This window comes from Lissotriton vulgaris, chromosome 9 (genome assembly GCF_964263255.1).
Source record: "Lissotriton vulgaris chromosome 9, aLisVul1.2, whole genome shotgun sequence".
In the NCBI taxonomy this organism is placed as follows: Eukaryota; Metazoa; Chordata; class Amphibia; order Caudata; family Salamandridae; genus Lissotriton; species Lissotriton vulgaris.
In genome coordinates, this window is record NC_141697.1 from 149885513 (window position 1) to 149906025 (window position 20513).

Genomic DNA, 20513 nt, shown 5'->3' on the forward strand with positions numbered 1-20513 from the left:
AATAGGGGATAAATAACCTCATTGTACATAAGTACTAGTGATTACTAAACAGCGATTCACAAAAAATTGCTATTTGGTCATTGCTATTACTATTGTTCGTACATGTAGGCCAATATTATTTGTTCTCACATGTCATATACGACTATATGTATGAAGATTAGTAATAGTGATTACCAAATAGCGATTTTTTTTTTAATTGCTAATTGGCATTCCCAATATACAAAAGTAATATCTGGCCCATTATCGATTCGTAGTTGGTCGCAAATAAACCTACCTCGTGAGTATTAATGAGGTAGGTCACAATTTGTGACCCACTAGGATTTGCTACCTTCACAGGGATGGTGAAGTGCTGGGGTCAGCAGACCACCACGTCTGTGTTTGCTTTTAAAATAAGCAATACATTTTTTTTAAATGCACTCCGTTTTCCTTCAAAGAAAAGAGGATGTGTTTAAAAAAAAAATGAAAAGTTTAATTTTTATTTTTCAAGATTAGGCAGTGATTTTAAGAATTTTTTTTAAACATTCACAAGGGAACCCCTTCCCATTTGCGAATGGGTTACCATCAACTTTGAGCTGGAGCTAAAATGCAAATGTTTTGCAAATGCATTTCGGCTGCATCCCTGAACACGTCCCTTCCAAATACGACTCATGTTGCAACATGAGAGCAGAGAATACCATTTTTCGAGAGCATTCAGGGAAAGAGAAATACTAAGCAGTTCTTAGACTCCTGCAGATTTCGAAAACCCAGTGCATCTATGTATTGGAGAGATGGATTTCCTTGTATGAACTCACTGACATATTCACTCACTGACACTCATTGGGGGATATTCTCAAGAAAGTGTGATAATTATCACAAAATTAGCGGCCCCATGCGATACTCTCACAATAACGCGTCAAAATAACACGATGCTGAAAAAACGCGAAACACAAACCCCAAAAAAGTTGCAATGTGGCCAATGGCCATACAAAAATCTGCGATAACCAGTGACAGCCTGCAATTTCCACGCGTCATGCTGGAAAATGCACTATAACAGAAGAACAAAAAAACTGGCAAAAAATAAATAAACTGCGTAGCAGCATGGATTCACCCAGACCAAGTGCAGAGGACAATGCAAACCCCACAAGCCCCACATACCACCAGCAAGGAACCTCGGGTCATGGAAGGCCAAGGAGAAGAGGAAGAGGAAAACGGGGTTCAGTCCGCAGCTAAACAGGATCATTGTTACGGAGACACCTCCAACGTGTCATTGGCAACGAAGACGCAAATGTGGCAGACCATCTTGGACCATGTGAAGGCATTTGCATCATTGAGGAGGACAATGGAAGAGGTCAAGAGGCGCTGGAATGACATGAAGGGCAAAACCAAGAAGAAACTCGATGCCAACATGAAAGCTGCAACGCTCATTTGGGGTGGGGCACCAGCGGCACACCAGGAGCTGGATGACATGGAGAAAATGATGGCCACAGTCATCTGTCGGGATACGGTGCCAGGTGTTGGGGATCCGGACACTGCTTAACATGACCTGACACAACATAAGCAGGGTGAGTACTCACCAGGGACTGGGGGGTGGGGGCAGATGGGCACAAAGGCACAATTAAATAGAGCACACTGTGCACCCACAATGAATCTGAATCATGTCTCTCATCCCTGTGGCACCCTGCAGCACACATACAAACACCAAGTAGGCCCCCGTACAACATGTCCCCAAAGGGGTCCCACTCCACACATCACCAATCTCACCACCAAAACATGCACATGTGCGAAACCCAGCAAAGATGCGTATTTGTGAGCCACACTGACTATGCAAGTGACACTAAATGATGATTAGCATGGCTGCAGGCCAATCACCATAACATTATGCACGCCACAACACTGAGGTGTCTGAGTGTGGACCACATCCAGAAAGGAGCAGGTCACACTCCGACAAATCCACATGCACAAACAACCCCTGATGTCAACAACACATCTGCGAATGAACCATGCCCAAGAGTAACAACTCGACCAAGAGACCAATTCACCCAAGTCCACTACCTCTCAGCACTCTAGAAGCATAGAAGCTGCAGGGGAGACTCACCCACAATGCAGCACACACACATACGAATAAGTGCACCTCAACATTGACAACAATGTGCTACAAACTGCAACACTTTCACAACAGAACACAGGACAAAACTGGTGCCGCATGTGCATTAAAAATGGCCAATCACATCTGGCATAGCGGGAAACTGTGAGATGACAATGTACGAGTGCAAGCTCACATCCATGATGCAGTACAAATGTCCACTGTCCCGCATCAAATAGGCACCCCCTCACAAACAGTCACAATGTGCATTGTCATGCAATCTGTATGTAAACTTTGCCAATGCATCAACATACATGGAACACACTGTGAAACTGCATCTCCCCTTTAGATTGCAGAGGGACAATCAACACCTCCTGCAGAGCAGACCCTACATCACGTCAGTGATGATGGAGACGACCACCAGGACATCGACCTAGATGAACTTCAACGGTTCATGGAAACCCTCCACACCCAATCTCTAGTAGCAGGTCAGCCCAGTACCATAGACCTGAGCCAACCCCCTGCACAGACCACACAGCAGGAAGCACCCACAACCACGTCTGGCTCCGAGCACCTCACAGAAGAACACATGGCATTCCAACGTCGTATGTTAGACTTCCAGAAGGAGCCGTCTGAACAGGTGCGGTGGGGTTCAAACTCATGGCAGCCAAACTAGATGCCATACATGGGTGTCTAAGTCCCATCAGGGACCACTTACACTCCCTAATGGAAACCCACAGTTCACCCCATGCCCTCCAACAATCCATGGCTGGCGTCGCTAGAGTCATGACTCGGAGACAACAACAACTGTCTAGTCAGAGTGGCTACAGCGATGTCATCCGTGAGTAGGGAAACGTGAAGAGGGTTATGGAGAACAGGGAGCGGATGCAGGCGCAAAGAATGGCTACCACGGCTGCACATGAGAAAGCTGTAGATCGGATCTTCCATGCCCTGCAGATCCTCATCATGGGAGTGATGCAACAAGACATTGCGCAGATGAATGCTGCTGCTACTTCTACATCCACATCTCCAGCCCCTGATGTGTCAGAGTCACACAGTGCTGCAGACCAAACACCACCGCCCACATGTGAGGCACATGAAACGTAAGAGGCCAAAGATGAGGATGAATCTGCCTTAGTGGTAAGTAGGAAGCAGTAGCATTCATCTCCGCCATATGGCTCCTTTCTGCTTAGTTCTGCCCTCTGCATCATGCCCTGGAATAACACCTCCCACTGTCCCCAGATACGCCCTGCGACACTAACCCTGCACATCGACATGAACCTCCATATATTGTTTGCAAAACAATGACACAGCAATGAGCCTGCGGACTGGACTCTTACCCTTCCGAGTAACTTGACAATCCCTCAAGGACTCAGGATGGCCATCCACGGGGCAACATTGTAAAGTGTTGTCTGCATGGCCCAGTACTAAGACAGCTTTAACACTCCACTGAACGTGAATAATACACTCTAATACACACAGATGTGTCATGTCTATGATTAATCAAGTATGAAAGCAGAGATGACTGTAGGGGCAGTGATTCCTCCTTACGTCCATGTTGCTCATGTGGTGGGACTTGAGTCACAGGGTGCGTCCCTGCACCATTACTGAGTCATGGTCGGATCAGGCCTCCGGGCCTGACTTAGTTAACGCCACCCCACCGGGATTTCACGCTCATACCTTGGACAGACTTCACAGAAGAGGGCAAGGACTAGCAGGCATCTATCACCACTCATTGGAACCCATATTTCACAATGCTTCTAATGCCTCTTGTGAGGCTCGTTCTTTTAGCATTCGCATCCTCCAACCACAATACCCTCAAGGGGATACTCCTTTATCGCCCTCCAGGACCAAGGGGTGGATTCCTAGAACAGCTGGAGTCACTGCTTGAAGAAGTGTTATGCGCAGACTCCTTTTCTGTACTAGGGGATTTCAACTTCCATCTGGAGGACCTATCCAACCCAGACACTATTGTTCTAGGGCAGATGATGGTTGCAGGTGAACTTAAACAGTTGATCGAAGGACTAACACACAGCAAGTGGCATCCCTTAGACGGTATATACTCCAATAATCCCACAGTGACAGTCACCTCAGTTCTCCCTCTGGTATGGTTGGATCACAGCGCCATCTTTTTTGAGGTCACAGAGCCCATAGTTCATAAAATCAAACCAGATCATACAGGGAGTATTGGGAAAAGAGTTTGAAAGACTGCAAAGAGCTTGGGGAAGCATTAAATAACACTAAGCGCCCCCTCCCCTCAAAGGTGGACGATGCAGCCTCTGCATATACGGAATGGCTAGAGGAAGCCTGCAACAAACTCGCCCAATCAAAGAATGGATCCCCAAAAGGACAAAACCGTCTGCCTCATGGTTCTCAGAAGAACTAAAAACACTAAAACAGTCCTGCAAATGTCTAGAAAGGGTGTGGAGGAAAGGCTATACTAGCATGGATAAGGATAACTACAAGCAGAGTCTCAGGCAGTATAAAGATAAACTGTTGGAAACCAAAAAAACTTAATATACAGAACAAATTGATCAGGCAAAATCTGACCCTGAGGTACTTTTCAAAACTATCTCCAAACGTGCTGCCCCAGAGGCCCCCAAGAGCCAAAGCAGCCCAGAGCTGTGTGAAACATTAGCCAAATTCTTCTGACAAAAAGTAGAAACGATATTCTCCACTTTTAGCCTAGTACAAAAGGAAATAAAAATGCCACAAGGCATGGAACCAAACACACCTGTGTTAGCCAATTTTACTATGCTAGAAACACCTATTGTCATAAAACTTCTGAACTCCATTTGCTCCGGTTCCCGCATGGACCCTTGCCAGGCATCAGTATTGAGGCAAATCTCTGAAATAATAGGGTTAACCCTCACACCACTGTTCACTAACATAATTACATCAGGCTTATTCCCTATCCAGTGGAAGAAGGCTTCTATTCTTCCCTTATTAAAAAAAACCTACTTTGGACCCCAGTGATCCAAACAATTAAAGACCTATTTCAAGCCTACCACTTCCGGTCAAGATCCTTGAAAAGGCGTTAAACACACAACTTAGCTCATATCTTTCAAACAACAATCTGCTCGCCCCCTAGCAATGTGGTTTTAGAGCAGATCATAGCACAGAGTTGGCTCTAATTAAATCTACTGAGGAGGTGAGGGAGGTGCTGGACAGAGGAGGAAAGGCTATTCTGATTTTAGTAGATTTGTCAGCAGCCTTTGACATGGTCCATCACATGGTCCTGATGGGCCGGTTGTCTGAAATAGGGGTTCAAGGAGCTGCATGGAACCTTTTGCAGACGTTCCTTGTCAGAACGCTCTCAAACAGTGGACCTAGACAACCATAGGTCAAAGCCATTTACCCTCCCCTGTGGGGTACCACAGGGATCATCATTGAGTCCCACACTTTTTAATATTTATGTGATCTCCCTGGAAGCCTTGATCAAATCCTATGGCTTTCAAATAAGTTCATATGCAGACGACACACAAATAGTGTTATCAATCACACCCGGACAGGAGAAGGAAACTGGAGATCGCTTTCATAATTGCATGAAGGTCATCTCCGGATGGATGACAGCCAACTGCTTAAAATTAAACTCTGGCAAAACAGAGGTCCTTATTTTTGGAAATAACCCCAATATCTGGATGCCAGAGTGGAGGCCAGACGAGCTGGGCATATGCAGATCACCCACCAGGAAAAGCAAAAAACCTGGGGGTGATTATGAACTATAAACTCTCTTATGGCGACCACGTAAGCATGGTGGTCTCGGCCTGCTTCCCAATCCTCAGGATAAAAAGGAACATAAAGATCTTTCTCCCCGAGAGCAGTCTCAGGACAGTGATCACAGCCCTCATCCTGTCAAGGATCGACTACTGCAATAGTCTTCTGCTAAATACTCAAAAAAGGCACATCAATAGACTGCAAATCGCTCAAAATGCAGGAGCAAGATTATTCACAGGCACATCCAAATTTGTCTCTGTAAAAAAAGAGCTGGCTCAACTTCATTGGCTCCCCGTGAGGCTAAGAGTACATTTTAAGGCCCTTTGTATGACCTTCAAAGCCCTCAATGGATTTGGCCCCAATCATCTGAGGCAGAAATTTAAGTGGTATGTGCCCACTAAAAATCTTTGGTCCACAGAAGCCAAACTAGTTGTAACTCCTCCGATCAAAAAAGCCAGCTGGGGCGGCAGAAGCTTCATCACAGGCGCCTCCAAAGCTTGGGCCAAGCTTACACTCCACCTGAGGAACTCTCCAGATCTCCTCCAGATCGCCTCTCATTCAGAAGGGGACTGAAAACATGGCTCTTCACAGACTTACAGCAGGCATGCGCAGCGCCAGGACACCCCAGGGTAACCGTGCGCTATATAAGTTCCATTAACATAACATAACATATCTAACCCCAAATGAAGCCCTGTTGTCAATTGAGGTCACACACTACAGCCTATATGTAATGATTTGCGACACAGGGGAAACACTGATGAGTGGGATTCTGTACTATCTTTGACACACAGTAATGGCATTTCGAATACGTGACACCCCAAACAGCCTCTCGGTACAGAGGTGACACACCCAACATCTATTCTCAATTTTTGAGATTGTTAGCACTACATGTTGCACTTATACTTGTCAGAGTGATGTGCTTGTACAGAAGAGTGACATGCACTCAGGGAATATTGTGCCTGTGGTCATTTTGTACTGTCCCATGATTGCTAAGGACTGTGACAATGTGATGTTGCTACGGGCTATTCCTGCTGCAGCTGCAGTGGGGTGTGGTCCACCTGCCTCATCTTCCTCATCATCGACCGGGTGCATCTGACACTTGTATCCATGGGGCATTGGTGCGTACATATATGTTGTGCAACACACAACATGCAACGATCATCTTGCACACGATGAGTGGGCTGTACAGGAGCCTTCCACCTGTGATGTCCAGGCACCTGAAACGTGACTTCAAGACGCCAAATGTGCATTCCACGATGCCCCTGGTGTGTTTGTGGGCCGCATTGTACTGCCTCTGGGTCTGTGTGTTCGGGGCTCGGAGGGGTGTCATCATTCAAGGGCAGCGTGCATATCCTTGGTCACCTGTGACAGTGCAGAGACACATGAGTCAATGGTTCTACATGATGTGTTGGCAGGCTCACTGGTTCATTGGTGTGTGATATGTGTGACTTAGTGATTCCTGTTTGACATGTACTGCTTGTAGCAAATGAGCGACATCAATGTGTATTACGTAGCTTCACTGCTGCTCCTCCCTCCCCCTGCCTATTTACCAGTGTGCGCAGCGTGGTTGCATCACTTGCACTCTTAAGGCACGCCATTCTCATGCCTGTCTGCGCATGTCCACAAGCCTGAGAACGACACTGTGATGTTGTGCATATAGCCATGCCTGAACTGGGGTGGCAGAGTGGGCTAAAGAACGGTGATGGATTAAACCCAGATCTTTTGACTGGGTGTGAGTGTTTGATTGGTTCAGATGCTCCGTCCATTACCACCCCCTTTTGTACCGCTTTGGGCCCCCATAAGTGTGGCAGGGTATGCTTAGACGTGAGTCCCTTGCTCACTTTGCCACTGGATTCAAGCAAGCCGGGCTGATGACGGCTGGAATGCCAGAAACCGGTCCTCGGAAGCTTGTTTCCGGTCCAGGAAAGGCATGGCTTGGCAGTTCGGGCTGGACTGTTCCCATGGGGCACAGGGTCAGACTGATTTGCATATAGCATGCCTGAACTGGGGTGGCAGAGTGGGCTAAAGAACGGTGATGGATTAAACCCAGATCTTTTGACTGGGTGTGAGTGTCTGATTGGTTCAGATGCTCCGTCCATTACCACCCCCTTTTGTACCGTTTTGGGCCCCCATAAGTGTGGCAGGGTATGCTCAGACGTGAGTCCCTTGCTCACTTTGCCACTGGATTCAAGCAAGCCGGGCTGAAGACAGCTGGAATGCCAGAAACCGGTCCTCGGAAGCTTGTTTCCGGTCCAGGGAAGGCATGGCTTGGCAGTTCGGGCTGGACTGTTCCCATGGGGCACAGGGTCAGACTGATTTGCATAGAGCCATGCCTGAACTGGGGTGGCAGAGTGGGCTAAAGAACGGTGATGAATTAAGCCCAGATCTTTTGACTGGGTGTGAGTGTTTGATTGGTTCAGATGCTCCGTCCATTACCACCCCCTTTTGTAGTGCATTGAAGGTGGGCAGCCACGTGTGTGTAGGCTTTTCTAAGCTTTTATGTACTTTAGGGAGAGTATAAATCGTTGTTAGGCGCGGTTGTTTGGCATTGAGATATTCAAACTCATGATCAGATATATATCCCGCTTGCATGCCTTTTTTGGTGATGGTTAGAATCTTTTTTTGATCTCTTTGCTTGGGTCAGCGTTTAGCCGGGTATAACTCGCTCTGTCGTGTAGTTGTGAATACATTTCAGCTTTGTAGTAAGGGATATTTTGGACCGCAATCGCACCGCCCTTATCTGCTGGTTTGATCACAATTGCCTGGTTGCTCTCTAGGGTTTCTTGTTCATCCTTGGTCACATTATGCAAGTGGCATGGCCTTTTTCTTAAACCCACGGTATCTAATTTGTATAGTCCGTTCTGATTTAGCCACGGACGAAATGATCTTCTCTTTTGTTATTTTGGAGGCGCTATTGCATGAGTTTGAATTTAGAACAGGAGAGGGCGCCATGAGTGCGCATAGTTTTCCCATTCTGTCAGTTAAATTATTCGGCGGCTGCGGCTGCCGAAGAACTTTTCGTATTCATTCCAAACATCGCTGGCAAGCCGAAGATGAATAGACCTTCCCCATCCTTCTTCAATTTGGCCGCGCTAATGCACAAATGTAGGCTTCACCTTGGTATATTGGAACAGGAGAGAGCTCCATTAATGCGCATAGTTACCATATTTTGGCAATAACCTCACATGGTGGTTGCCGAAGGACCTCTCTTTTTCGTTCCACATACCGCGGGCTCACTTACGAGCCAGTTGGCACCGGTTTCAAGCTATGCTTCCACAATGTTTACACACAGGCAGAAGGAGTCTTATATTTTAAACGCCTCTGCACTATGATTATGTGTATAGTACTATTCCACTGACTGATGCGGTAAAAGGCTCAACGGTCGTCGAAGCAGTTTTCCTTTTATTTAGTGTATCTTCAGTGACAATATCTCCCCCCCGGGGACACGTGTCTTAATTAGACTGTTTTAATACCCAGCCCTGACCAAAAGCCCTCACTTTAACCACCTCATATCACAGCTTTTGTAGATTCATCTGGAACTTGACAGTGATTCATTGACCTGCATTTCCATTTCGCCCGTACATGCACATATGGCAGTACGCCCACCCGATTAAGGGGTCCATTAGGATAGCGGGCGGATAGCCCCCGCCAGGCAGGCGGTAGCAACCACCAGCCTGGCGGGGAGATCCGCCTGCCATCCTTGCAGGAATGACCCCCCACCATAATATTATGGCTGAGGGGTCCGCGGCGGACGGAAAGACCGTCTGCTGCATTTCCGCCCCGGTCACATTGCGACCGGGGTGGAAAAAGCAGCAATATGGTGGCGGTATCTGTTTGACACCGCCAGCCATATTACAATGTGCACTGGGGAATGCCTTTCCGTGGCGGCATTGCCGCCATTGAAAGGCATGCGGAGTCTACCTGCGGGGGCCCGTTGCAGGCCCCCTGGGATTCCGGGTGGGTGGGGGGTGCACACGTGGGGTACCTATGGTACCCCCTTACATTTCAAAGAACAACGTGGCAGGCACCGCGCGGTGCCTGTCATGTTGTGCTTTGAAATGCACAACATGTATTCTTAGCATTGCAATGTTAAAAATACAAGATGCGCCCGCCACTGTGGCGGGCGCATCCTAATTTCCCCCATGGGAACCCTGCCCTTATGGCGGGCAGTCCCTTTCTACGATGGGATGGTAGGCGGACAAAGTGTCTGAGTAAGTGTCAACTTTGTGAAAGGTGTTTTCTTGATCACAGTCAGTCATTCATGGTCTTGAATACATAGGTGTTTTCTCTGTTTTCAGGAGCACGGCTGAGCCCCACCTCGACAATATTCCCCAGTACTTAAGGAACACGCTGGATGCCAAATTAGATAAATCCTTTTACCCCATTTTTACATGCATTCACTATCCCAGTAACCATGAGGAGATTATGTAACGCCATTTATTCATTTAACTTTTAGGTGCTCTTTACCTTGCTAGTCCTGAAGAAGACCCCACCCTAAGATTGGACTTACCTATTGTACTCAATAGGGGTCTTCAACCAAAACACAAGCCAGGACAACTATAAATGAATGGGATAGTGTCCATAAACTGCTATATGTTCCTGTTGGAACAATTGACCTCGCACCAAGGCCGGACCAGTACTATTATGTGATGTTGATGTATATATGTCACACTACCGTGGCCTTGTCCACTACCCCCACACCTTAATCACCATCACTTTCCATCCCTCATTCCCCAAACCTGAACACCTATCTTTTTTGCAAATGTTTTATTTACATTCACTACCGAGAATCTTTGATCTAATGCACATAAACTGCATAAAATTGCAAAAGTGACTTCCAGAATCGTAATTGTCAATGCAAAAAAAAATTCTGTGTTTGTACTATAAGTAATTTGTGCTACTTGACCGCATTTGTATTGTACTGCATTTGTAACCCAGGTCTAGTAGCCTATTGGGTGTCCCCATTAATATGTAAATTGGTAAGGATGGGGCGGACACAGATGGTGAGTTCATGGCTGGCTGAACTTGCGATGCGGTTGAGGGTAGACCTTTGGCTTATGCTGCGGTAACAGCGACACACACAACAGTTGGCATGTATGATCCTGGACCCCGAGCAGGCTTGTGCTCCCTCATTTGCACCTTCGGCCGAGCCTGCACTCCGGGAGCATGCTACTTTGCAACAATGTTCATTGCGGGACATGTGGCGCCGACACTATCACAGAGACACACGCATTAGTTACTGCCTCAGCAAGGCCATTACTTAACCACACCCAGAACCCCGGGTTGATGAACCACACCCCTACTCTGGACTGTTGTACGCTAGTCCACTATGCTTACTCTCACAGGGGGGTGTGACACAGCTACATGTCCCAGGTCTACCCCACTGCCTGAGGTGACATGGTTGCATCGGCTGTACACAGCACAATGTTATGTGGTAGAGCCTGGGTCTCTCATGCATACATAATGACCTCACGGACACACTCAGACAGTTTGTGGAACTGGCAATGCGCACGTGCGCCCGGCCCCTTTTATTGCCAGGGTCATATGTCCGGTGACGTCTGCGCTGGATAGGTGTGGGGTGAGTGTAAGCCAGCCCTCCGGGAGTGGTTGGTGCTGGCAAAAACTGCAACAGTGATCAGACAATCATAAGTTCAAAGTTCAAACAGCAAGAGTCCATGACTTGAGCTGCACAGATTTAGTGGCCTCAAATGCACTGCGGCCGGCACAGGCATACCGCCATGGGACGGTGACTTGCGGTGCACTGAGACAGGGCCATGTGAGCTGAGCGGGTCCTCGTCAATGTCGAAGGTGAATGTCGCAGAGTATTTCGGGGGACAGTGGAAGGTGTTCTTCGAGGTAATGATGCAGAGGGCAGAACAAATCAGAAACAGGTAATATGGAGGAGATGAATGCTACAGACTCAATCTGAACACCAAGTCAGTATCAGTTACATGATGATGAAGACAACCCCCAACCTATATATTCAGACGCCACTAAAGTTCAACCAGAGAGTGTTCATGAATTTCGGGTCACAGAGTTAGTGGCACCAGAGCTGAAAGGGGATGCAGTCTGCAATGTGGCCTGTACAATGACATAAACTCTGCCATAAATAAATCAAGCCTCAGCTCCAAATGTGTGACCTACTCGACTGCAGTGTAGACAGAGGGCAGTAGTCAGTAAGGGACCGCAGACAGGTGTCGTTCGAATGCTATGCACAGAGTTGGTGGCACCACATCAAAGGGAGTACAGTGACATTAAACGTCCAATTAACATATGAACTCAGCTATCATGGTATCAAGACTCAGTTCCAAATGTGTGACCAAGCTTGACCACAGTGTAGGCCAGAGGCAGTGGTCAGCAAGGGCCCACAGACACGTGTCATTGGAATGCGATGCACAGAGTTAGTGGCACCAGAGCAGTTGATGGTAGTGTTTGATCACCTCCGTAGCGAGGATCCTTTTTCCCTCCGGACTGAACCGCGTCTTCCTTTTACTCCTCTCCTTGCGTACAATGATATGAACTCTGCCATTAATAAATCAAGACTCAGTTCCAAATGTGTGACCTACTTGACCGCAGTGTAGGCCGGTAGAGTACGTCAGCGAAAAAGACAGGTGGGAGGAACTTTGATAGGGCTGGCTGTGAGACTGCTCCGACTCTGGCAGTTGTTGGTTGGAAGGTACCAGAGAGCAGCAGGTGCAGCACAGCTAGCAGCTTTATCTGCGGAGGGATGCTGGTTGTCTGCTGTGTTGATACAGTCAGCCTGTCGGCAATGATGGTCAAAATGCCGAGGATGGTTGTCCTTTTGAGCCTGTAGTGTGCAATGACAGCCTCTGGTGTTAAGTCTGTGAGGTTGGTACGTTTTCTGAAGGTCCGCTGTCTTTGTCTGCACTGCCTCAGTGGTAGTCCGGGGGGGAAGGGGTGGTCGAGGTTGGGCGGGCCTGGGGGTGGTGGCGGTGGGTGTTGTGGCCCTCTTGGGTATCCGAGCTGCATGATCAGTAGCTCCATGGCCTCTGTTGTTCTTCAGGGGTGGCTCTGGGCTGAGCTCCCTTTCATACTGCAGGTAGTCGTCCGACTTAACACCAGGTTGGGGCAGGTGTTAAATCCCTGCTGCTAACGCGCCTTATCGCATGTTTTGTGATCTTTTCGCCGATCTGGCTGGTTGTTGAGAATATTGCGAAGTGGTGTTGTCGCGGCTTTTTGCATGGGAACGCCTACTCTGCATCTCTTTAGCGTTAGTTGCCAGAGTCATCTGTGGTGATGTTTTTTGCGGCTGCTATCGCAGGAAAATGGTGATATTGGCTGTTAGCACCAGCTTGGGACTGGGGCGATACATTTATCACCACTTTGTCTGAGATAAAGTGCCGATAACTCGGCGATAAGTCCTTGAGAATATGCCCCATTGTTTGTTGTCTCACTCTCACGTCATACAGACAAGGGAGACAGTAAAGTCTTCTGACAGTGGTAATTTCTTGCAAATAGTTATAGTTCTGGGAGTAAAAAGGTTTACGGGAATGTCTTTGAAATAGAGAATGTGCAATAAATGCTACATTAGGCGTCAATGTACCATGAAATGAGGACAGAAACAACGAGCTTACAGTAGCACAATACAAATCCATCTAATGCATAGTCATACTACGGTTGCAAATCCATGCCACATGTTTGGGAGGCATGGCATATGTTTCTCTTTGGTTAGGATAAAGTCTTGTAAACATGTTTAGCTGTTCCAGTTGCATTCATCTGGACCCTGCAAAGTCATGCGTCTAGCTCGTGTTGAGTGCACGCATTTGCCCTTAATTGGAATTCTTCTGCATGTCTTGTTGTACTTCTTTCACTCCATGAAATCAATATCCCTCCAAAACCTTAGGGCGGATTCACAAGCGAGTGTAGGAGTCTGCAAAAGAGCAGTCCTATAGTATTACTTCCATTACTCCAAAATGCTTTTGAGAATCAACACCCTAAATTTTGAAAACAATTGAATAATTGTGTCATAATCCCACGGAATAGAACGTTTTTTGTCCTAATTACACCTTTACCAAAAGGAGTTTGACGTCTCGGTCGATTCATAAAGCCCAGTGAGAGTAACTCCCATAGTACTGTTTCCAGAATTCATGAAGGCTTCTGTGAGCCAACCCGCTACATTTGGAAAAAAAATGGGAAAAGGTGGGTTATATAATATTCCTATACAATTAGTAGAAATAGAAAGTTCTTAGACCTCATTAAAGCTTTACTAATAGGGAGTTGGGCCTATTTGGCCGATTCACCAAACCTGTAAGAGTAACTGCTGTAGTCCTGCTTCCAGTACTCATAAATGCTTCTGTGAAACAGCAGCCATATTTGAATGTCTAGCCTTAATGTTACACATGCGTAATGCACACGTATCATTTTCAAAGTGTCGAAAGAAAATGTATGAAACGAAAATGTATGAACGCCAAATAAATTGTATAATACAGGAGGACAAGTGAATCAGCCGAAAAGAAAAATGTAGCTGCCAAAATCGTGCTATAAAAGGTTTCTACAGCCACATAGTTTGGTGACAGGCTATTTATATGGCTGAGTTCTTACAGACTATGAGGTGAGCAACTAATGTCCGAATGCACACATAAGGCATGATGGGGGACCGAGGCCAGTGAATGCAAGTACCTTTCTGCTTTATAAAAACGGAATGGATGATTCTTATAATTGAGTTAAAGGTTTTGTTTAGCAAAGAACGTCTCATGGCTAATTGGAGCCCAAATGATTTTAACAAAGAGATATAGAATAGGTAAGGCAGAAGTTCATAAGAATGGTACATTTTCTGCTCGGGAATAAGGAACACTGAAATTGACAAAAACTTTTGCTGCCAAACGGAACTACGTCATGTGCATCAATTATCTAATAAAAGACAGTTCCTGGTTCAATTATATTCTGTTATTTGGATTTCAAGGCATTCAAGTGTCTTTTATACATTTATTAAGCACGAGAAGCCCATTTCCTTTTTAAAGTGTTTAATTTTTAGAATTGACTCTCACTTTCACTGTGGCTTCCATCTTAACTGTCATACTACAGTAGAGTGCAAATTTAAAAACCTCTGAGTTCATGCTTTTATTGACATGGTACACATACTTGTTTGCTAAATTATTATTGTCTATCCTGTGATTGGTGCTCCAACCACCTGTGTGTTTAAACCACACTTGTGTATTCTTAACGTGTATTACTATAAATGAGATAAAACAGTCATATAATTCTATATAAGGCATTTGGAAATTTCCTAAATACAAAAACAATTTCGGTAGCGTTTTTTTTTCTATAATGGGGGATCACCGAAAGACACAATAGAGCTCAAGGTAAAGTCCAGTTTTTGTGTTCTCAGTTCACTCTATCTTCATTTGTGCCCAACTACAGAAAAGCTGATGGCACCCACTCCTCTGTGTGAAATAAGGGAATTGCTTTCTTTCTATTTTGCTTTTTTCCATCTTTGGTCCCCTCTTTAATGATTTCAGACATGTTACGACCCCCTTTGAGACAATACAAAACATGAGGTCATCATCAATTATGATGTGGCCTGTGTATTCTTAATCCTTTTTCATCGTTCACGTAGTGTGAATTGATTAGAACACCACTGTTTACATTTCTGCAGACTCGCCCTTATGAGAGGTTTGCATGAACACATTTGAATTTCTTCTTTGTTATTTGACTGTAGACATCCCAAGATGGCTCAGTCATCAATTGCTTCGTTACAGGAGCGACCATTCATTTGCTGGGCAAGTGCGCCTCTTTGATATGTCTCAGGATCCAAACTTGGCTCTTTAGCCTTTCTGCATTGGTGATTAGTTTGACACACAACTATCAATTCCCTTAAATGGCAAGAGTAACATAGTGTCTTCAAGCACCCTTTTAACTCTAATTACACGACAGGGCTGCCCCCGTGTTCTGCCTTTAGCACCTGAACATCTTTTGAATTGCTGCTAATTGGCTAAGACAAGGGCAAGGGCGCAAAACTACAGTCAAGACTATGGATTCATAAAGCTCTGTTTATTGTCTGTATCTGCTGCTCCCTTCATGAGACCAGCAGTAGAAGAGGATGTAGCCTAATAGCTAGGGCGGTTGATCTCAAATCTGGGGTACTGGTTCGAGTCTTGGCAATAACACTCAACATTCTGTGATTTTGGGAAAATCACATAATCTCCTCCTGCCTAACAGAAATTAATGTGTCTTTGTGTAAGCAACTAGTGCTCACGTAAAACGCTCTGATGCCCGAAACCTTTGGTTCAAGTTTGCACTATATAAAACTTGTGTGTGTGTGTGTGTGTGTGTGTGCGCGTGTGTGTGTGTGTGTGTGTGTGTGTGTGTGTGTGTGGTGCATGGGTGTGTTTTAGTCAATTACTGCATTTGTATGTTACTATATTGACTATGCAATTGTTGACATGTTATTATCAATGTAAAAATATTACTAATAAATAAAATAACAACTTTACATACTTTAAATGTAAAAACTATTGACTAAAACATTATTGACAACAGAATAATATCTACAAACTATCCAGTACAAAAATATAATATACAAAATATATTCAGAATATTTTAAAGTGTTTTGACTAAATATTGTATTCACTTAAATTAATAGGAAATTGTTCTTTTTAAAAAAGATAATATTCTGTAATTTTGTTTCTGTGCAAACTTAAATGTTCCCTAGATAAAAAACGATTCTTGAAATAAATTGAAAATAATTGTGAAAACAATTAAAACTTTTGATCAGTCATTTGAGATGTAATTAGTCATGTCACTGACCACTGACTACACCATGAGTGATGTACTATGTGCGGTTATACGCTGTGCATTGCGGGGGTGAGAGTTGTAGTTAGCTCATCTGACTATGATTGCTGAATTTATCTGGTTTTGTACAAGTGAAATCTGAGCCTAAATATAACGTCTCTATAAACTTTTTTTTCAGTGAATTTCTACAATTTCTAAAATCGATTCCCTAACTGTAACATACCTGTAACCTTTGATTTTTTCATTGAATTTCTAAGTTTTTTTAAAATGCTAATTCCGAGTTATAATGTCCCTGTAACCTTTTTTTCAGTGAATTGCTATGTTTTTTTAAGTAGTAGTCACGTTTACAGAGTGGTGGCGAAAGAGGGATTGGCCTCCTACCAGCTCTCAGGAATCCCGCTGTGTAGGACTTACAGAGGTATCAGGAGGGCTTCTTGAGCCTCAGATCCTGCAGAAGTAAAGTGGACTTCACCCCCAAACCATCAGTGCACCACGAGCCACGTTAGCAGAGTGCTGGAGAAAGGGGGCGTGGCCTCCAAAGACCTCTTAGATCTTAGAACAGTTGCACACCATATATAAACATTTAAAACTTTGACATCTTATACTACAATATTACATGTAAGTTTAACCATTACTGTACTTTAACAACTACCCTTGATATGGAAAGTCCCAAAAGGATGTAAATATACAAATGTCCATCCACTGTTGTGAAAAGTCAGATTTCTTTATTCTTCTTTGCAATATTGATAATTATACACCACACAGCCAATGCGTTTCGTTCTTTGCGAAGAACTTCATCAGGGCAAGTTAATTCGATGTTTCCAAAATCCGCCACCTTTGTTTTCAGATAGCCACAGGTAAAGGCTGATTTGGTATGAGCTTGTCTATTTAGATAAGCTGCATCAAATCCATGACCTGCTCGGACTGAAAATTCGAAACGCTGGTATCCCGCTCGAAAAGTATATAAAAGGCTGATGTGCCTATAAATTCCGTTTTCATGCCACATAGTAAGAAGGTAATATGGTATGCTCGAGAGCATACCATATTACCTTCTTACTACACGGCTTATACCAAATCAGCCTTTACCTGTGGCTATCTGAAAACAAAGGGGGCGGACCGCGGGGATTGACTACACAAGCACACTAAGGGGCCCATTATGATGTCAGGCTGGCGGTAGCCACCCGCCAGACATCATCACCAGAATTACCCCCGCCATATTAGGATGGCTGGTGGGACCGCGGCGGACGAAAATCCCGTCCGCCGCTTTTCCGCACCAGTCGCCTTGCGGCCGGGGTGGAAAAGGAATAATATGGTGGTGGTGACACCGCCAGACATATTATGATGGGCCAAGGGAGATGCATCGCCGCCACGGAAAGGCATGCAGTCTTCACTCAGGGGGCCCCCTGTGGGCCCCCAGAGTGGAGGTAAGTAGGGTGTGCACATGGGGGGGTACCTGTGGTACCCCCCAGCATTTGCATACAAGAAGCAGCAGGTACTGCGCGGTGCCTGCCGCTTCTTGTATGCAAATGCATACATTCACTTTTGACATTGTGGCGGGCGGTGTAGAGAGCACTGCCCGCCACAATGTTAAAACTGAGGGATGCGCCCGCCACTGTGGCGGGCGTATCCTAATTCCACCATCGGGACCTCCGCCCTTATGGCGGGCGGTCCCTAGTCCCGATAGGAGGGCAGGCGGACTAAGTCCACCCGTCATCCTAATGACCCCCTACGGGTCGAATTTTGGAAACATCTTAATAACTTGCCCTGATGAAGTTCTTCGCAAAGAACGAAACACGTTGGCTGTGTGGTGTTTAAAAAAAGAATAAAGAAATCTGACTTTTCACAACAGCGGATGGACATTTGTATATCTACAAATCTTTTATCACAATATATATTATCTACCTTAATGATCAATAATTCTTTTATTACAAAGAAATGTAATTAACATACCAGAATACTGAGTTTGTTGATAAAATTACTTTTTTCCTCTTATTTGATAGATGCAATATTCTCAGGGTTTGTAAAAACTTAGCACATGAATGGCATACTACTCTCATTAAAAGTACCATAAATGCCAACCTTCTGAACTTTGCATTGCCTGATACTGGAAAAGCCAGTGAATAAAAACATTCCTTTCATATTTCATTGCTGTACCTGCATTTCAGAATGGTTACTGTCTGTTAACGCTTTCACTCCTTTTTAGAGGTACCCCAAAATGCATGCATTTGTCCCTTGTTCATGATGATCACAATGAGTTTGTGAAAAAAACTGGCGCCCGAAAGCCTACTTTCCTTAATAGTTTTATATGTTGAACTATACTACACTTTTATGCAAAATCCTCACTAAGTAATCTTACTTACCTTATAAACTTTTTTTACCTAAAGTTCTCCCATTTGAAAAAAATGAATACCTGGCTCTTTAACACCATTTCCCCAATATACCCTCTGCAGATTCTACATAAAAACCCACTAGAACCATTAGGTTACAAGTTCACAACATGTTCCAGAAGGGATATGCTAGTTACAAAATGAACTATAGTAGGTGTGGTTTTCTGCTCATACTATAAATCATATCCAACTCTCTATTATATTTTTTTCTATTTACCAGACCCAATCAAACATTTATTTATTAATCATTTCCAAAATGCTACCTACTTTTTTCACCTGCATGTTCCCTGCTTCCAATCAAATCATTACTTTTCTTCAAATGACCAGCACAATCTTTTATAGTACCAACTGTGATTTTCAGCTACAGTCCTGTACTTTGTGCTACTCCTCATTCCTACAAAATGCTTAGAGTGTGCATACTGGGCCACATCTATCTCTATTGGGCTGCTGAGAATGCAAGAATGAGAAGTATTAACAGGGACCTGGGTTTGGCTAATGTGCACATTACTTGGATTAGGCAGAGAGGATTAAAGTTTCATCAATTAGTACCTTTGCTTAAAAGCATTTTGGATTCACTAGCCCCTGACCTTATGATTGTGCTCTGTGGTGGCAATGACCTGGGCACATTAACTGGAGTAGGACTGGGGTTCCTAATGAAGGATACCTTTGCTGAATTGATGATGCTTTACCCTCACAGTGTTTTGGTGTACTCGAACATATGCCAAAGATAGAAATGGAAGTGGTCTAATCAATTCTGTCCACTGATTGACAAAGCCAGGAACCAGTTTTTTTAATATGCTTTCCTCAGAGACCATAACATGGGCTCTATCTACAACAACAACCTTTGTTTTAACATGCATGGAATTTATAGACGTGAAGGAGTTCGCTTTACAGATGAAGGTAACAAGGTGTTTCTAAGCAATCTGAAACTCTGCATACTGTGTTATCTGTAGCTGTTTTATACACACTCTCAACACAAAGGCTCTTTTCAGAGCCAAAATGTTGTTTGTTTTCTTGTGAGATATTTTTTTTGCATTTTTGAAATTCACAACAACTTTGCGATGATCGTGATCACGTCGTGAAATAGTAAACTTAAAGCAGGCATTCAATGACCACCTCCACATTAAAACATTTTAAATATTTCGCTCTATTTCAGTACACACACTACTAACTCCATCGCTGATTAAAAAATGTTTGTACCCATATTTTTGTATTAAGTTTTTTTTAAAAACTGTCTTTGAACGCTGCTTTCCGTCTTCGCGATGACACCGAGAGATGCAATGACAGTGCAACAAGTGCGGCAATTACGCCTTTTTTTTAGTGGTATGGAACACATGTGTGCAAACATTTGACAGTATTTTAGACACTAGGGGTTTATTAACCCCTTCCATGGTCATGACGAGCTCAGCTCGTCATGCAGTACAGTGCTCCTGTGCTCATGACGAGCTCGTCGTGAACAATGGGATTTAAGGGACACCCAGCACCGGGGGGGGATTGCTATAGCATTGAAGGTGTTAAAGCACTGTTTAAAGTCATATTTTTGAAAGGAGATTGTATAAAAACAATCTTTAAAACTGATTTTCCGTTTCCACTAT